Raw genomic sequence first — 19,085 nt, forward strand, 5'->3', positions numbered from 1 at the left:
ACTTCGTTTTTCATCACACCTGAAAGCTCAATTTTGGTTTCATCAGACCATAGAACCTTCTTCCAACTGACTTCAGAGTCTCCCACATGTCTTCTGGCAAACTAGCTGAGATGTCATACGAGTTCTTTTCAACAGTGGCTCTCTCTTTGCCACTCTCCTATAAAGCTGTGTGACTGGTGAAGCACACAGGTAACAGTTGTTATATGTGCAGTTTCTCCCATCTCAGCCATTAAAGCTCCTCCAGAGTTGTCATAGGTTTCTTGGTGGCCTCTCTCACTAGTCCCCATCTTGCACAGTCACTCAGTTTTTGTGAACGGCCTGCTCCAGGCAGATTTACAGCTGTGCCATATTCTTTCCATTTCTTGATAATTGACTTAACTGTATTTTAAAGGATATTCAGTGACTTAGAAATTTTTTTGTATTCATCTCCTGATTTGTGCTTTTTATTGAAATATAACCTTTTCGCAAAGTTGCTTGGAGTGTTCTTTTGTCTTCATGGTGTAGTGTTTGCTGCGATACTGACACACCAGCAGTTGGACCTTCCAGATACAGGTGTAGTTGTAAAATAAATTGAAACATCTTGAATGCTGGTGGTGCTCTCCATTTTACTAATTATGTGACTTCTAAAAAGAAATGGCTGCACTAGTCATAAAAATTGCTGGTGAACGCAGCAGGCCAGTCAGCATCTCTAGGTACAGTCGATGTTTCGGGCCAAGACCCTTCGTCAGGACTAAATGAAAGAAAATCTAGTAACAGATTTGAAGGGGGAGGGGGAGATCTGAAATGATAGGAGAAGACAGGAGGGGGAGGGATGGAGCCAAGAGTTGGACAGTTGATTGGCAAAAAGGATATGAGAGGATCATGGAACAGGAAGCCTAGGGAGAAAGAAAGGGGGAGGGGGAAAGCCCAGAGGATGGGCAAGGGGTATAGTGAGAGGGTATAGTATCGTGGCTGCACCAGTAATGGTTTGGTGTGTCACATTAAAGGGTGTGAATGCTTATGCAATCAATTATTTTCTGCTTTATATTTGTAATTAATTGAGATCACTTTGTAGGGATTTATTTTCAATTTGACACAAAAGAGTTTCTTTTATCAAAAAAGCCAAATTAAATCCACTGTGATTCAATGTTATAAATCAATAAAACATGAAGACTTCCAAGGAAAGTGAATACTCTTTATAGGCATTGTATTCTTGGCTTAAAAAGAGTAGAGATCCTTTGAGTGACCTGTGATTGAGATTTTTGCTGAATACCCCACTCCAAAACTGGCCATAACAATGGTATCTGTCACTTGTTCTATCCCCTAGAATTGCCAAGAAAGTGCTTTCATATAGCTGGTCCAAGTCTCTGATCTCTACTGTCTGACCCAGAAGGAGTGCTGGATTGTAAATGATATGATTTGTATTCCTTTTGTATTCAAGGAATCCTATCTCTGCTGCCTACCCAAAACAATAACTGATATAAGACTCAGCTCTTTTGCCTACCCTTCCCCACTACTAGGTGTGACCATGCACCTTGTTCAGTCTGTTATCTCCATTTTCTATTACCTAGAATTATCATTATTATTTATGTTTTAGTCATGTTTCTAGTTAATTATCATCTGTATTCTAAAATTAAACTGGAGCTGTAATATCTATCTGTACTGTTCTGGAATTGATCTGAGACATTGATCACTACTTGTAATTTTCAAGATCTAATGTAGGACTATAATTTCTACCTGCACATTGCCAATGCACATCTGACAGTTGAACCTATCCTGAACTGTGACCAGAAGAGCTGAAATCAAGGCATTAACAATGAGAGTATTTCAATAGATTATTTGGTAAAATATGATTGCTGGATAGCACTGATCATTAGGGTTACCCAACACAGTTTTATAATAAGGCAACTCAAATGGCAATCAGGGAATTTCAAAAAAAAAACACCTTTGAATCTTAAGTCCCACATAAAGAAAATGACCAGGTTGGTATTTCTGCACTTGATGCTGAAAAACTAATTCACACCTTTATATCAAGTACAATGGATTACTGTAATGCCCTTTTTCTGGCCTTCCAAAATTTCAATTCATTAAGAATGCTGCTGCTGCTAGACTTTAATCTAAAACCATGATGAGGGAGCATATCACACCCATTCTAGCTACTCTGTATTGCCTTTCTGTATCTTTTAGAATTGATTTTAAAGTTTTCTTGCTTGTTATAAAGCTCTCAATAGTCTGAGACTGGAGTACATGACAAAATTGCTTTTGTTGTATAACTCTGCTCGAGCTTTCTGGCCGCCTTCTGCTGGTCTCTTTATATTTAAACAACCTCCCTTGAAAGATAACTGTCAGGTTTGCTTTTCCAAAACAGTAGAACTTGATACCTAAAACTAGAAGGAATGCACACTCAGTTGATACTCAGTTAAATGGTAGCTCAAAACCTATCGTATTTACTTAATCTTGCTTTAACTGATATCTTTATTTTTATGTTTGTACTTCATCCCATTGCAAAGTACTTTTAAATATGTCATTTGTATAGAAAGTGCCCTATAAATAAGTAATTATTATTGTTTTTTTTCAGCTCAAGCTGTAAGACTTGAGGTATGGGCATAGCCAAACACACTCATTTGTCAATTGATGGGATCTTCCAGACTATTCTAGTGATGTGGCAAGAATATTCTAGTATTGTGGCTTTCTGAAGATTTACATAGGTATCACTGTGTAGCTGTTAACTGTTTAATGCTATTGTGTAGTGCTTTGGGATGATACTAATTGTAGATATTGTCCCAATAGTAATGTATACCTTGTTCATGTTTTAAAGTCTTTCTGGTGTTTTTCATTTATTGATTTCTGTAAGTTATGTGTGTTTAAAATAGCTATGTCCATTCAATATGTTGCTCTTGCTTATTTATCCTGTTATTATATCTAGGCAGTTATTATGGGTTGTCCCGTCTATAATAACTGATCAGTCATGATATAATTTGTGGTTGCAAACACGAGGAAAACTGCAGACGCTGGAATTTCAAGCAACACACATAAAAATTGCTGGTGAACGCAGCAGGCCAGGCAGCATCGATAGGAAGAGGTACGGTTGATGTTTTGGGCCAAGACCCTTCGTCAGGATTAACTGAAGGAAGAGATAGTAAGAGATTTGAAAGTGGGGGGGGGGAGGGGGAGATCCGAAATGATAGGAGAAGACAGGAGGGGCAAGGGATGGAGCTAAGAGCTGGAAAGTTGATTGGTAAAAGGGATATGAGAGGATCGTGGGACGGACAGGAGGCCTAGGGAGAAAGAAAGGGGGAGGGAGGAAGCCCAGAGGATGGGCAAGGAGTATAGTCCCTCCGCGACTCCCTTGTCCATTCATCCCCCACATCCCTTCCCACTGATCTGCCTCCCGGCACTTATCCTTGTAAGCAGAACAAGTGCTACACATGCCCTTACACTTCCTCCCTTACCACCATTCAGGGCCCCAGATAGTCCTTCCAGGTGAGGCGACACTTCACCTATGAGTCGGCTGGGGTAATATACTGCGTCCGGTGCTCCCGATGTGGCCTTCTATATATTGGTGAGACCCGATGCAGACTGGGAGACCGCTTTGCTGAACACCTACGCTCTGTCCGCCAGAGAAAGCAGGATCTTCTAGTGGCCACACATTTTAATTTCACGTCCCATTCCCATCCTGACATGTCTATCCATGGCCTCCTCTACTGTAAAGATGAAGCCACACTCAGGTTGGAGGAACAACACCTTATATTCCGTCTGGGTAGCCTCCAACCTGATGGCATGAACATTGACTTCTATAACTTTCATTAATGCCCCACCTCCCCTTTGTACCCCATCCGTTATTTATTTATCTTTTATTATTATATATTTTATTTCTCTCTTTTTCTCCTTCTGTCCCTCTCACTATACTCTTTGCCCCTTCCCCTTTCTTTCTCCCTCGGCCTCCCGTCTGTCCCATGATCCTCTCATATCCCTTTTGCCAATCAACTGTCCAGCTCTTGGCTGCATCCCTCCCCCCACCCCCACCCCCGCTTCCCGACCCCCCCCCGACTTCTCATATCATTTCGGATCTCCCCCTTCTCCTCCCACTTTCAAATCTCTTATTATCTCTTCTTTCAGTTAGTCCTGACGAAGGGTCTCGGCCCAAAACGTCGACTGTACCTCTCCTGGCCTGGCCTGCTGAGTTCACCAGCAATTTTTATGTGTGTTGCATATAATTTGTGGTATTCTGACTTTAAAACTGGATTAGGCTTGTGTTTATACTAAGGTGAGATTTCATTTATGAGTTTGAATTTTAAAGCAAGATTTGGATGCATGATGTTTGTCACTTAGTTGTGCCTGTGTGAGTAATCAGATTGTGTTAAACTATTACAGGATCCTGTAATTTGTGGTTGTTGTTATTATTATTATTATCTACCTAGACTTAGGAATAGAACTTTTAGGAAAAAATAATACGTCAGATGCTTCCATGTAAGATTGAAGTCTTGTGTTTTGGTGGGAGTATTCTAAGTTGAACTGAGTATAAGTTGACTGGATGTAGGTGATTGCAATGATATCCTGCAGGAATTAATTTTGGGATGATTGATTCCTTACTGTTTTTATTTAAGTAAAGATGCTATAAGTAATTTCTTCAAATTCAAAAATGAAGCTATGCTTATTGTTCAAAGTATATTTGTTATCAAAGTACATATATGTCACCATATGTAACCCTGAGATTCATTTTATTGTGTGTAAACCCATAGAATAATAACCATAACAGAATCAATGAAAGACTGCACTAACTAGGGCATTCAACCATGTGCAAAAGACAACTGAAATACAAAAAGAAAGAAATGATGACAATAAATGAATAAGCAATAATTATCAAGAACATCAGATGAAGAGTCCTTGAAAGTGAGTCCATAGGTTGTAGGAACATTTTAATAATCGGGCAAGTGAAATTGAGTGAAGTTATCCCCTTTGGTTCAAGAACCTGATAATTGAGAGGTAATAACTGTTCCTGAACCTGGTGGTGTGAGTCCTGAAGCTCCTGCACCTTCCTGCTGATGGCAGCAGTAAAACCGAGTATGTCCTGGGTGTTGGGTGTCCCTGATGATGGATGCTGCTTTCCTGCAGCAGTGTTTCATGTGAATGTGCTCAATGGTGGGAAGGGCTTTGCCCCGATGGACTGGGCCATATTCACTACTAGTTGTGATGCTAAACAGTGCTTATTTGCCTAAGGTACAAGTGGATTTGGAAAATCATACTAGGACTGATTAAGGATAGTCAGCAAGGCTTTGTGCATGGAAAATTGTGTCTCACAATTCTGTTAGTTTTTTTGAAGAGGTAACCTGGAGGAATAATAAGAGCAGGACAGTCGATGTTGGCTCTGTGGGGAAAAGCAAGGCCTTTGACAAGGTCCCACTTGGAAGTGGGACCTTGTCAAAGGTCCTAGTCTGGAAGGTTGGATTGCATGAGATCCAGAAAGGATCAGTAAAGTGGATGCATAATTGGCTTGATGGTAGAAGGCAGAGTGGGTGGAAAGTTGCATTTCTCTCTGAGGGCCTGTGACTAATTGTGTGCCACAGGGATCTGTGCTGGGCACATTGTTGTTTCTGTTTATATAAACAATGTGTAAAATAAACAATTTGGATGAAAATGTACAAGGCATGGTTAGTAAGTTTGGTATCTTAAATAGTAAAGTAGGTTATCAAAAATACAGGTATATCTTAAACAGCTAGACAATTGGGCTGAGGAATAGCAAATGACATTGAATTCATATAAAGTATGAGATATTACATTTTGGTAAGGCAAATAGAATAAGATTTTCGCAGTAGAACTCTGAAGAGTGTTGTAAATGTTGTAAAACAGAGGGATCTCGGAGTACAAGTACGTACCTACTGCACCTAATAAAGTGATACTGGGTGTATGTTCATAGTCTTCTGCTGTGGTAGCCTATCCACTTCAAGGTTCAAAGGGTTGTATGTTCAGAAATGCTCTTTCGCACACCACTGTTTTAAGCATGGTTATTTGATTTACTATAGCCTTCCTGTCAGCTTGAACCAGTCTGGCCTTTCTCCTCTGACCTCTCTCATTAAAAAGGTGTTTTCGTCCACAGAACTTCTGCTCACTGGATATCTTTTTTTTTGCATCATCTCTATAAACTCTAGAGACCATTGTGCATGAAAATCCCAGAAGATCAGCAGTTTCTAAATCATTTAAGCCACCTTGTCTTTCACCAATAATCATTCCATGGTCAAAGTCACTTGGGTCACATTTTCCCCCTATTTTTGACCATGTCTGCAGGCTTTTATGCATTGAGTTGCCACCACATGATTTGCTGATTAGATATTTGCATTAATGGGTAGGTGTACAGGTGTATCTAATCAAGTGGCCACTGAGTGTAGTTCTCTGAAAGTGATATAGACCAAGTGTTGAAAAAGGTTTGGTATGCTAGCGTTCATCAGTCAGGGCATTAAGTAAAGGAGTTGAGACATTACGATGCTGTTGTGCAGCACATTAGTAAAACCACACCTCGAGTATTGTGTTCAGCTTTAAGAAAATTGAATTGACTTTATTATTTATATCCTTCACATACACGAGGAGTAAAAATCTTTATGTTATGTCTCTGTCTCAATGTGCAATTTATAGTAATTTGTAATAAATAGTATGTACAACAGGACAGTCAATATAGCATAGAAATACAATTGTATCAGTGTGAATTAATCAGTCTGATAGCCTGGTGGAAGAAGCTGTCCCCGTGCCTGTTGGTCCTGGCTTTTATACTGTAGTGCCGTTTCAGGGATGGTAGTAGCTGGAACAGTTTGTGGTTGGGGTGACTCAGGTCCCCAATGATCCTACGGGCCCTTTTACACACCTGTCTTTGTAAAGGTCCTGAATAGTGGGAAGTTCACATCTACAGATGCGCTGGGATGTCCGCACCACTCTCTGCAGAGTCCTGTGATTGAGGGAAGTACAGTTCTTATACCAGACAGTGATGCAGCCAGTCAGGATGCTTGCAATTGAGCCCCTGTAGAAGGTTCTTAGGATTTGGGGGCCCATACCAAAATTCTTCAACCATCTGAGGTGAAAGAGGTACTGTTGTACTTTTTTCACCACATAGCCAATATGTACAGACCACGTGAGATCCTTGGTGCTGTGTATGGCGAGGAACTTAAAGCAGTTCGCCCTCTCAACCCCAGATCCATTAATGTCAATAGGGGTTAGCCTGTCTCCATTCCTTCTGTAGTCCACAACCAGCTCCTTTGTTTTTGCAACATTGAGGGAGAGGTTGCTTTCTGGACACCACAGTGAAAGGGTGATGACTTATTCTCTGTAGGCTGCGTTGTTACTATTTGAGATTAGGCCAATCAATGTAGTATCGTCATGGGCAAATTTAGACTCTTAGATGAGAGGATTAGCTGGCATGAACAAATTGGATTGAAGGGTTTGTTTCTGTGCTTAATTACTCTGTGATGTATGATTCATTTAAGTGGACTCTTATACATTTTAGCACAAGGTACTTTTTCTTAAATAAAAGAAAAAGTAATGAGAGGGAGGAGGAAAATGAAAGATTTTTATTATTTAAAATTCTATACCTTGGAAGATTGGAACAGTAAGTAAAACAAATAGGGTTAGATCTCACTTATAGAGCACAATTGAGTTTGAAGTGAAGGCTTTCTGTTTTGTCCCTGTACGTGGCCATGTTCATGACTCACTTACAGCATTCTGATATTCTACTCTTGTTTAGCAGAAGCTTTGGAAGACATGTGAATAATCTTTCCTTTATGAAGCATTGTAATCTGGATGGAAAGGTTGAAATTGTATTTTTGGAATACTTGAAGTTGTATCTTAGGAAAGCAGATTCAGATGTAAGGTGATTGAATTTTACGAGATATTAAATAGAATGGATTGTGTTGTAATTGGCAATTATAGTGGTTTAGGCAGGATCACAGTTAGAAGCTGTACAGGACCAGATGTAGATTAAATATCTTTCAGTGTTTCTCCTCTGGAGAGTTGCAGACCTCTGGAATAGACTATCAAATGTACAGTAATTTGCAGAATTCTACAATCCGTCAACCATAAATTTGATAATAAAACCAGAAATGCTGGAAACACTCAGCTGGCAAATAGAGAGAGCAGAGTTAACATTTCAGGTCAAAGCTCCTTAATTCCAATTGAATGGTCTGATGAAAGGTTTTCAGTTTGAAATGCTAGCTTTGTTTTACTACTGCCTGACTTGTGGAGTGTCTCTGGCATTTTCTGTTTTAATTTTAGATTTCCAACATCTGGACTTCTAAAATTTAAAGATTTGCAATTTGAACTTGGTATTTTCTGATTATGCCAGCTATCTCCTGTAATGAAAGAAGCTCTTTTTGGATCTGGAGCTGCATAATGGATACTTGTAGCTTATTTGGAAGCAAGCTTCTTTACTTCTTAGTGATAATTTGATTTTTAGGGATAGCGACTGTTTTTATGGGACATATCTAGCATATGTACCTGTATGAGAAGGTGAACTCTTGATCTCACAATCTACCTCATTATGCCCTTGCATCTTATTGTCTGCCTGTGCCGCATTTTCACTGGAACTGTAACACTTTATTCTGCATTGAATTATTGTTTTTCCTTGTACTACTTCAATGTTCTGTTGTAATGAAATGATCTGATGGATGGCATGCAGAAACAAAGACTAGTGACAATAATAAACCACTGACTATAGGAAGATTTATCTTGTTTAGGTCTAACTGAAGTTTGTTGCAACAGCAGCAAAGCCTTGCAAAATATAATTCTTTGCATTTTAGATGGCTGAAAACCCTGGACAGCTGTCTAGGGCAGATGACCAAGATTTGCCAGATGTCAGAGTTGTCAAGAATGTTGAATATTTTGAATCATCTATGAATTTCCTTAACAACCAAAATCCTTACTTTTGGCCTTGTTGGTGTTGTTGCTATCAGAGAATATGATAAAATAAAGGGAGATATTGAATAGAATAAGGAAAATGAATAATAGTTATGAGCTCAGATCTTAATTCTTTATGAAAAAGTTTAATGTACTGTATAAGTATTAAAAGAGAAGTGTTAAAATAAGATGAGATCCTAGAGATACAGTGGATCTGTGAAGAGTAAGTCATTGGTTGGGCTATTTATACAGTGCATTGGATCAGTAGCTTTCAAAGAGAAAGAGAATGAAATAGATTTGGAAAATTTAGGTGCTAGAATCTGAAACGAAGACAAGTGCTGGAAGAACTTGAGACAGTCAAGCTACTTCAGTTGGAAAGAAAAAACCATTCTTAAATGTTTTGAACATCGAGTCAGGAAATGACAGATTGAGCATACTTCTGATCCTGGATCCAAATTGTGAAGGTTGAATTTGGAACTGAAATCTGTATAGGATAAGCTGGAGTTGTCACCGATTAAATGGACTCTGAAAATTTGCTCTTGTTCCTCAATCATTCTTTATTTACTTGTGCACAAGGAGAAGTTTGGACCTTGTTACCACACTGTTCTGAAGTCTGAATGAAGAAATGTCATTTTATACAGAATTGAATAGTAGTTATGGATATTGACCATTTGGTAAACTGTGTATTTAAATGCCTCACTTTCACAATCAAATTGCCATTCACAGTACAGGTGTTAGAGTCAATAGAAACTATAAGCTAGCAACATATAATACTTTGAAGTTAGTAAAGCAATTGTCCTTTAGTTGGTGTGTGTTCCTTGAATCCTTTTGTTACATTTTCGTCTCCATATGCAAATAGCTCCAGCCTCTTGTGCAGACGGAAGCTATGCTCTTAAAAGACCTTTCTTGCCTTGGATGACTGCACAGTACAGTATCTGCATTCTCTGCCTGCTTGGACATGATCTGGACTTCCACACTGGAGCTGGAGACATTTTCTGAAGAAAAAAATGTGATTATGGATGGTCAGAATCTTATCAAAGACAGGAAAAGAAATTGAAACCATTGAAGATAAATGGAGTGAAGAGACTGATGGAAAAAATGAAGCAGTAGTTTGCATTTGCTTGGAAGCAAATTGAGTGGTGTGATAATCTGTGAAAAATAGGATACAGTAATTAAATCTAAAGGAAAATACAGTATGTCCCATGACTTGATGGGATATCAGAATCAGGTTTATTATCACCAGCATATGATGTGAAATTTGTTAACTTAGCAGCAGCAGTTCAATGCAATACATAATCTAGCAGAGAGAGGAAAAAATAATAAATAAAATAAAACATAATAAATAAACAAGTAGATCAATTATGTATATTGGATAGATTTTTAAAAAATGTACGGAAGCAGAAATACTGTATATTAAAAAAGTGAGGTAGTGTTCAAAGCTTTAATGTCCATTTAGGAATTGGATAGCAGAGGGGAAGAAGCTGTTCCTGAATCGCTGAGTGTGTGCCTTCAGGCTTCTGTATCTCCTACCTGATGGTAACAATGAGAAAAGGGCATGCCTTGGGCGCTGAAGGTCCTTAATAATGGACGCTGCCTTTCTGAGACACCGCTCCCTAAAGATGTCCTGGGTACTTTGTAGGCTAGTGAAGATGGAGCTGACTAGATTTACAACCTTCTGCAGCTTCTTTTGGTCCTGTGCATTAGCCCCTCCATACCAGACAGTGATGCAGCCTGTCAGAATGCTCTCCACGGTACAACTATAGAAGTTTTTGAGTGTATTTGCTGACATGCCAAATCTCTTCAAACTCCGAATAAAGTATAGTTGCTGTCTTTATGGCTACATCAGTATGTTGGGACCAAGTTAGATCCTCAGAGATCTTCACGCCCAGGAGCTTGAAGCTGCTCACTCTCTGCACTTCTGATCCCTCTATGAGGATTGGTATGTGTTCCTTTGTCTTACCCTTCCTGAAGTCCACAATCAGCTCTTTCGTCTTACTGATGTTGAGTGCCAGGTTGTAGTTGCGGCACCATTCCACTAGTTGGCATATCTCACTCCTGTACGCCCTCTTGTCACAAACTGAGATTCTACCAACAATGAGTGTATCGTCAACAAATTTGTAGATGATATTTGAGCTATGCCTAGCCACACAGTCATGTGTATACCGAGAGTAGAGCAGTGGGCTAAGCACACACCCCTGAGGTGCGCCAGTGTTGATTGTCAGCGAGGAGGATATGTTATCAGCAATCCTGTGGTTTTCCGGTTAGGAAGTCGAGGATCCAATTGCAGAGGGAGGTACAGAGACCCTGGTTCTGCAACTTCTCAGTCAGGATTGTGGGAATGATGGTATTAAATGCTGAGCTATAGTCAATGAACAGCATCCTGACATAGGTGTTTGTGTTGTCTAGGTGGTCTAAAGCCATGTGGAGAGCCATTGAGATTGTGTCTGCCGTTGACCTATTGTGGTGATAGGCAAAGTGCAATGGGTTCAGGTCCTTGCTAAGGCAGGAGTTCAGTCCAGTCATAACCAACCTCTCAAAGCATTTCATCACTGTCGATGTGAGTGCTACCGGGCGATAATCATTAAGGCAGCCCACATTATTCTTCTTTGGCACTGGTATAATTGTTGTCTTTTTGAAGCAAGTGGGAACTTCTGCCTGTAGCAGTGAGAGGTTGAAAATTTCCTTCCATACTCCTGCTAGTTGGTTGGCACAGGTTTTCAGAGCCTTACCAGGTACTCCATTGGGACCTTCTTTCTTACGAGGTTTCACTCTCTTTAAAGACAGTCTAACATCAGCCTCTGAGACAGAGGTCACAGAGTCATCTGGTGCAGCAGGGACCTTCACAGCTATAGTTGTGTTCTCCCTTTCAAAGCGTGCATAGAAGGCATTGAGTTCATCTGGTAGGGAAGCATCGCTGCCATTCATACTATTGGGTTTCACTTTGTAGGAAGTGAAGTACCAGAGGAGATTTACAAGGATGTTGCCCGGATTGGGGAGCTTGCCTTATGAGAATAGGTTGAGTGAACTCGGCCTTTTCTCCTTGGAGTGACGGAGGATGAGAGGTAACCAGACAGAGGTGTATAAGATGATGAGAGGCATTAATCGTGTGGATAGTTAGAGGCTTTTTCTCAGGGCTGAAATGGTTGCCACAAGAGGACACAGGTTTAAGGTGCTGGGGAGCAGGTACAGAGGAGATGTCAGGGGTAAGTTTTTTACTCAGAGTGGTGAGTGCGTGGAATGGGCAGCCAGCAACCGTGGTGGAGGTGGATATGATAGGGTCTTTTAAGAGACTTTTGGATAGGTAAATGGAGCTCAGAAAAATTGAGGGCTATAGGTAAGCCTAATAATTATTAAGGTAGGGACATGTTCCGCACAACTTTGTGGGCCGAAGCCTGTATTGTGCTGTAGGTTTTCGATGTTTCTAAGTATAGGAAACAGTCTGTGAGTGTGGTAATACTACTGGCCACATGCTGACATGCATATATAGTATATCTATATCAAACTGAGAGCCTGTGCAATGTAGATTTTGCAGAGTTTGCAAAAAGAAAATGTATATTCATAGTACTGGAAGAACTTGAAACTTGAGAAACAATAAAAATCATTAACAACAAATACAAAATGGAAGTCAAGAAAACATTGCAGGAGCTCTCAACATTTTTGTAAATATGTTAAGAAACTGATGATAGAAAAGAATGTGGCTCCATTGATGACAGATAGAGGAAAAGTCCAAAGAAGGGACAACTATTGAAAGACTTGAATACATACTTCATTTTCAGCTTGGATGAAATCAAAATATTAGCACCTTTAAGGACTATAAAGTAAGGCAGAGTGGAAAAGGAGAAATATTGGGATACTTGTATTTTTCTATCTTGTATTGCTACCATACGTAATCTATTTCCTATTGCTATCACTAAGAATTGTCAATGAAATTGTAGGTGTGAAAACAAAGCTTTATAATATTCTGTAAATTATAAAATTATAGCTTGGGATTGCAAAATTTACTGTTTTCCATTTAAGAAGGAATGGAAAGTGAAACTGTGTAGCTATGAAGTTCTCAGATTAACATTGATTGTAAAGTAATTCCTGGAATTCAACATCAGAGCCTATCTATGAAAGAGCTGTGCTTTTAGGATGTTAAAGAAAAGCAATTTCAGGTGTAAAATAGGTGGCTAATAAGAAGTTGCTCATTTTTCATAACTATGAAGTGAATATATATCTGAAAATATGAGTTTGATGGTAATCAAATGGAGAGAGATAATGGGCATCCAAAATGGAGCCAGAAGTGACCATGTAAAGGTAAGAGTGATTTGAGGTATGCATACTCGCCGTGTTTGATCAGAATTAAAGAATATTGTTATGATGAAAAGTAAACAAGGGGATGTACCAGAGATAGAAGAGTTGGCTAAATCCAACTTGCACTAGTTTAGTAAGTGCATTGCTTATTTTAGATTTGTGTTCTGGGTGTTTTTGGTTCTAATTTACTACTTAAAAATTATTTCTGTCCATGCCATAAATCAGATGGAGTTTTATTTTTGCTTTGGATAACAAAATTATATTTTATAAAAACTCACCCTATTTTTAAGGTGGGTAGGTTGCTTGTCAGTGTCAAAGTAAAACATGGCATTCATTTTTCCCCTCCCAGAGACATTTTGCAGTGTCCAAATTAGGTACTGTGTTTGTCTGCATCGTTTACAGGTATGATAGAAATTGCATGCAAGTATATACAAGCTCTATTTTCTGTTAATGTGTCAAAATCATTTTTGGGGTAAATTTAGTTGGCTCCATCTTGGGTACTAGCCTACAAAGTATCTAGGGCATCATCAAGGAGCGGTGTCTCAGCAAGGCAGCTTCCATTATTAAGAACCTCCAACACCCAAGGCATGCTCTTTTCTCACTGTTACCATCAGGTAGGAGGTACAGAAGCCTGACAGCACACATTCAACAATTCAGGAACAGCTTCTTCCCCTCTGCCATCCGATTCCTAAATGGACATTGAACTCTTGAACACTACCTCACTTGTTTAATATATTACTTCTGATTTTTGCACGATTTTTAATCCATTCAATATACGTATACTGTAATTTATTTATTATTATTTTTTGCTTCTATATTATGTATTGCATTGAACTGCTGCTGCTGTTCACAAATTTGACGACACATTCCGGTGATAATAAACCTGATTCTGATTCTGAATCATTCCATTAGAGCTTTATCTAATCTGGCCATGTGTATCTTCTTCAATAAATCATTGACAAATATTGTCTGCCTTTTTTAACAATGAGGATGACTTACAGATTTTAAATATTGAAGCTTCAAACATTGGAGGCAGTATAGTTAAGAAACTGAGGTCAGTGAATGAAGCAGGGAAGTACTTTTACGAATGTAAGGAGACAAGTAAATGTAGGGGACTGGGAAATCCTTTCGGATTTGACAGATGCTACTTGTTATCCCTCAGTTTTGTTCAGAGTTGCAGTGTGTTAAGCATAAGTGTTCCTGATATGTATCTTGTGTTATGAGGGATGGAGCTGTTTCATCTTAACAGAACATTTTTTGGATTAGTAATGGAAGTTTTACTGGAATAATACCAGAATTGAGAACTTGTATAACTCTGAGTACATAAATATCCCAACTATTGATAGGTCAGCTATTTGATATGCTAAGTGCTAATATTAGTCTGGTCTGCAAGCATCTATGAACTTGAAAGCAATGGTGCAAATAACTTAGCCATGTTGCGTGGTTTGCATAACCTCACTGTCCTACTCCTGATTGATGCATATGAGAATGTCTTTCACTTTGCAAGCCATATTTCCTACCAGTTAGACCCCTGATGTGGGCAGTCTGTGTTCCACAACATTGTTGTTTTTTGCAAAGGTGTGCTTTTAACTGTAAATTTACTACTTACAATTTACAATTCATGGTAAGAAATGAAGCTTGGTTCTAGTTAGAATTAGTATCTGCTATATTCACTTAATTCCAGAATATACTCTTAGAAATTTCCACTTGCCATGAGACCCAACTGAAGGCCAGAAGGTTAGTGCGTAGAGTGATTGAGACAAGTAGCATAGACACAGCACAGGCGAAATTTGTTAAGTAGGAGAGAAAGAAGTGGATAGGGGAATATTTTAGTGCAGTTTGATGACATGGCAGAAAGAGGCATGTATTCAGCATGGACCAGTTGGATCATATAGATTTTAGATAAGGTAATAATATGAAATCCCTGAACAGCATTTCTGTATGATACAGAGTGTGAAAGTGATTGTTGCAGGAGTTGTGTATTGATGTTAAAGCAATGATTTGGTTGTCTTCATTATAATGAGCAGACTCTTGTGTCATAAAGGTAAATGGATCACTTCAGTGTGCTACTTTAGTGCATTTAGGAAGAGTTTCATCCAGCAGAAAAAGCAACTTTCAAAGCAGAATTGTTTTTGGAGTCACATGTCATCACAAATACAACTTGCACACACTGTCCTTTCACATCTGGAGAAGAAGGATGCTTATGTGAGAATGCTGTTCTTGGACCTCAGTTCAGTTCAATACCACTGTTCCATCCAGGCTTGACAAGAAGCTCAGAGACCTCAGGCTTCACCCTGCCTTGTGCAGTTGGGCTTCCTGTCAGATCGCCAGCAGGTTGTAAGAGTGAGCTCCCTCACCTCCAACCCTCTGACTTTTAATACAGGAGCCCCTCAGGGCTGTGTACTGAGTCCCCATCTTTACTCCCTGTATACCCAAAACAGTATCGCCACTCACAGCTCTAATCTGCTAATTCAATTTGCCAACAGCACTACATTGATTGGCCTTATCTCAAACAATAATGAGGAGGCCTACAGGGAAGAAGTCATCTCTCTGACACAGTGGTGTCAAGAAAACAACCTTTTCCTCAATGTCGCAAGAACAACGGAGCTGGTTGTGGATTACAGGAGGAATGGAGACGGGCTAACCTCTATTGACATCAATGGATCAATGGATCTGGGGTTGAGAGGGTAAACAGCTTCAAGTTCCTCAGCATCCACATCACCAAGGACCTCACAAGGACCACAACAACGCCTCTTTCACCTCAGTCAGTTGAAGTTTGGTATGGGCCCCCAAATCCGAAGAACTTTCTACAGGAGCACAATTGAGAGCACCCTGACTGGCTGCGTCACTGCCTGGTATGGGAACTATACCTCCCTTAATCACAGGGCTCTGCAGAGAGTGGTGTGGACAGCCCAGAGCATCTGTAGTTGTGAACTTCTCATGATTCAGGACATTTACAAGGACAGGTGTGTAAAAAGGGTCCGAAGGATCACTGGGGACTCAAGTCAGCTCAACCACAATCTATTCCAGTTGGTACTATCCAGGAAACAGTACTGCAGCATAAAAGTCAGGACCAACAGGCTCCAGGACAGCTTCTTCCATGGCCATCGGACCAATGAACTCACCCTGATTTGAGTGCACACTATATTACATTGACTGTTCTATTTATTATAAATTATTATATATTACTATGACTGCACATTTAACATTTAGACAGAGACATAATGTAAAGATATTTACTCCTTATGTATGTGAAAGATGTAAGGAATAAAGTCAATTCAGCTCAAATAAAGCAGCCATATATGGCTTTTGTACAGAATGTACCATGCTTTAGCTATAAACGGAAATGCTGGATGATGTCCCAGTGCTTGTTAGCACTACTTGCACACAAACTTTACAGTTTCAGAAAAAGCTGACTCACTGAAGACGTTTGGTATGCTAATTTATGTTTAACTAGACTGTAATTATTTGTTCACAAGATGTCTTCTGAACTAACCATCTCCAGTGCAGGAAAAAAGAAATGCAGCATGTAGACCTTCCACTTATTTAACTCTATCAACATGTCTTTTCATTTTTTCCTCTCTCTCATGAGTCTTCTGAGCTTATACTTTATCAATAAACTACTGTGTTAATTTTAGTGGGATTTTTGTCTTTCCATCCTGTTTAGTCTCATTTGCACTTTCCTTCCCCCTTCCATTGAAACAACTACCCCTATCTCCGTAGCCCTTTCCAGTCCAGTGCCCTCCAAAACCTCAGTACTCCTGGATTTATGATTCTTCTCTGTCCCTGGCACCAGTTACCCCAGCACTGACTGCATTCATCTGACCGTGCACTAAACTCTCATTTACCTACCTTAAAGCACTTTATCTATTTGTATGTTAAAATGCTCCTTATATCTACAAAGCAACATTTAAAATTAAAAAAAAACAGTTGTTGATCCTGGAAATAATAGAAAATGCTGAAAATATCCTGCCTGTCAGCAGATATGGTGAAATGCTATCAAACATTAATGAAATCACATACATTTCTAGTCATCACACCATGTGATTGCATTGGAAAAGGTGCAGAGGACATGCACTGACTAGTATGTTGCCTGAAATGGTGTGTTTCAGCAATGAAAAGAAACTGGATTATTTTTCTTGGAGCAGAGAAAGCTGAAAACTGACATTATTCTTGTATGTAAAATAATGAGACTATAGTGCACAGCATGTGTACTTCCATCATTGGAGATATTGAGTGTGAGAGTTGGTAAGTCAAGTTGCACTGAGATAAAAGCTTGATTAGGATACTTTTAGATTATTGTATGCATTTTCGGTGATCACACTGTAGGAAGGATTGTCAACATTTTGGTGAAGGTGCAGAAGAGGTTTACTAAGATGTTGCCAGGATTGGAGTGTGCCAGCTACAAGAAGAGTCATAGAGTCATACTGCATGAAAACAGACCCACAAGGTTGAACAAATTTGGATCACTTTCTTTGGAGTGTTAGAGGCTGAGGGGTGAAGTAATAAAAGTTTATACAATTCTGAGAGACATACGTACATAGATAGGGTAGATGTTCAGAATCTTTCTCCCAGGATGGAAATGTCAAATTCTTTATGATTTTCGATGAGGAGGAAAGTTTAAAGAAGATTCATGAGGCAAGTATTTCTACACGGAGAATGGTAGGTACGTGGAATGCACTGCCAGGGGAAGTGGACGACGCAGATACATTTAAAGACATTTAGATGGGTAAATAAACAGTATTGGAACGGAGGGCTTTAGACCAGGCAGATGGAATTAGTTAGATTGATTGATATTAGGCAAGTCTCTGTTGAAAAGGGAAAGGGATGTAGGTGGCTTGGAGTGGGGTGGTATAAAGGAATGATGTGAGAAGCCAGGATGTGATAGATGGAAGAGGCAAAGTGATGAAGAAGAAGGAATCTGATAGAGCACAGTTGATTGTTCATTTTCCTCCACGGATGCTGCTGAGTTCCTCCAGCATTTCATGCGTGTGTTGATCAAGATTTCCAGCATCTTCTGAATCTCTTGTGTCTTCATGAATGGAACTCTATTTTTAAATCTGGATGGGATTTAAAAATGTATAATCCTAAACAAAACATTTAGAAGTCATTCATAATTTGGACAATAGGTGGCTAACAATTAGATTATTTCTATGTAAGCATTTACAAATGCTATTGTTATTATCCTGATGTGAATTTCATGGTTCAAGATTTTATATGTCATTTCCAGTACACAAGTGCAAAGGAGAACAAAGTACTTGTTGCTCTGGGTCTGATACAGCAAAATATAAGCTGAAGAAAATTAAAATAAACTGAGTAAGATAAAGAACACAATAATAAGAATACAATAAATATACTGTAAATACATAAGATAGCTTATATACCTGGATTAATTGTATGTCTATAAAGTGATCCTAGACACAGGAATGTCTGCACATAAAGTGACCGACAGGAAATGATAAAGTCGAGGTGGTGGGAGTGTGGAACAATAATCCCTCTAAGGTGTGCATACACGCACACATCTTTTGGTACTAGCATGCAAAAGAATTTAAACTGCGCACAAATGGTTGTCACCCTCTACCTTGTTGGCATGTTAAATATATTTCAAATTCGTACACAATTGCATTTCCTTTTGTGGTTTCTGATGCGGATGGTGTTGACAACATGAAATTTGTGATGATTTGTCTGCTGATTTTAGAATTGGCTTATTTATACTGTTTTATTGAAGAAATTATTCAAGGCACACATGTTGTCACTGGACAAAAATTGCACAGCACAAGATATTTGCTCAGGCTGGTCATTACAAATTCGTGAGAACATTGGTGTGAAGAGGTAGGTTAGTGGGTGGAGGTGTTGATCAGCCTTGCTGCTTGGGGAAAGTAACTGTTTTTAAGTCTGGTTGTCTTGGCATGGATTCTGCTTAGCCTCTTCCCTGA

General features: G+C 39.3%; 1 protein-coding gene across 2 annotated transcripts in view; it reads left to right on the forward strand.

Moving 5' to 3' along the window:
• LOC134336674 (peripheral-type benzodiazepine receptor-associated protein 1) overlaps positions 1–19,085 on the forward strand; it is a 321,894-nt gene that overhangs the window by 36,425 nt on the left and 266,384 nt on the right. The window lies entirely within an intron of this gene.

Source organism: Mobula hypostoma, chromosome 23 (assembly GCF_963921235.1).
Source record: "Mobula hypostoma chromosome 23, sMobHyp1.1, whole genome shotgun sequence".
Lineage (NCBI taxonomy): Eukaryota > Metazoa > Chordata > Chondrichthyes > Myliobatiformes > Myliobatidae > Mobula > Mobula hypostoma.